This window comes from Aplysia californica, unplaced genomic scaffold (assembly GCF_000002075.1).
Source record: "Aplysia californica isolate F4 #8 unplaced genomic scaffold, AplCal3.0 scaffold00327, whole genome shotgun sequence".
NCBI classification, from domain to species: domain Eukaryota; kingdom Metazoa; phylum Mollusca; class Gastropoda; order Aplysiida; family Aplysiidae; genus Aplysia; species Aplysia californica.
In genome coordinates this window covers 800,583-801,913 of record NW_004797597.1, presented here as the reverse complement: position 1 = coordinate 801,913, position 1,331 = coordinate 800,583, and the positions used below count along the sequence as shown (strand labels likewise).

Sequence of the window (1,331 nt, the reverse complement as noted above, 5' to 3'; positions counted from 1 at the left end):
TAATAATAATAATAATAGAATAATGATAGACCTAATAATAATAATAATACACTTACACTACTGTAGATTTGTCCAGATCGAATCAAAAGAGCACACCTCGGTCGACTGTCCTTATAGTAACTGAGTGCGTAATCGGGGAAACTACGAAGGTAAGTGATCCTCAGCCCACGTTGTATGATGAATAAATCCGTCTGCTGTAGGCTAGGCAAAGCGCGTGTCTGGCCCTTTCAAGCGAATCACGAGGAATGTTGCATACAATCACTGGGTGCTCTTTTTGCACGGTCGCCCAAAAATGTCGCGAGGAAAGAAAGAAGGGTAGGCGTTCGCGATTCGGTCTGTTGGCTGGCTGTGGCTGGCTGGCAGGCGGGCGCGATGTGAACTGTGAACTGTGTCGAGCCGTCTGCTGAAGACTTGTGTTGTTGGTGCGGTGGCCCCGCTAGTGAATGAACCTCTCCTCTCGCAAAGTCGCAAGCAGCCAAGCGGCGTGTCTCGTCTGCTGTCTCTCTCAATGGTTGGGGGGCTTGCCCGCCGCGAGCCGCACGCTGACGAATATCAACAAAGCCATGTGATTTCGCTATTTTTAGTGCTGAGGTTTCCTGACGTAAATCATACGCTTTCTCTCCACCAATGAAAGTGCTAGATTTATTCTCTACTCGCGCCTTTGTGTGCTGACTGATAACGGAATTTTCTTTTTCATGACATCTTGCGAATAAAAATAGTACGCATTGCTGAGGCAATGTGAACAGAATTATGAGTCAAGGCGTTTGTAATCTCAGTAGGATGAAATACAATCTTTGAAGTGTCGTGTGTGGTAAGATTTAAAAAACCCACACAGATTGAAAATAGTTTGACTTTGCGCACGTTGACGTAGGCTCGCAGCCTTACGTCAATAAAAACGTAGACTTCACAACGGGTATTTCTTAATTCACGCTATCTGGAATTTTTGAAGAGCGAACTCGTGCCGATTACACAATCCAAACATTTATTAATAGATATACGATACTAATCATATCTATTGCTGTAGTATTGCTGTTGCTATTGCTGCTGCTACTGCTGCTGCTGCTGCTGCTGCTGCTGCTGCTGCTACTGATGCTGCTACTGCTACTGCTACTGCTGTTGTTGCAGCTACAACTTCGTTTTAGTTGGTGTTCCTTTAGAAAGATGAATCAATAGGACTAAATAATTACTGTGTCATAGGACAACTCCGACCTAATCCTGACCCTTTCAAAAACACTTTGTCAGGCGATGCGTCCTACTATTTTATCCCTACCCTCCGTCCTACATGCACACGCACACACACACACACACACACACACACACACACACACACA

The 1,331-nt window shown here is 45.1% G+C and overlaps 1 long non-coding RNA gene across 1 annotated transcript in view; it reads right to left on the bottom strand.

The window, feature by feature from the left end:
• Nucleotides 1-465, bottom strand: part of LOC118478006 — a 2,858-nt gene extending 2,393 nt beyond the window's left edge. The window contains exon 1 of the long non-coding RNA XR_004858747.1: nt 57-465. This is a non-coding gene — a long non-coding RNA (uncharacterized LOC118478006). The remainder of the gene's footprint in view (nt 1-56) is intronic.
• Nucleotides 466-1,331: the final 866 nt, after the last annotated feature.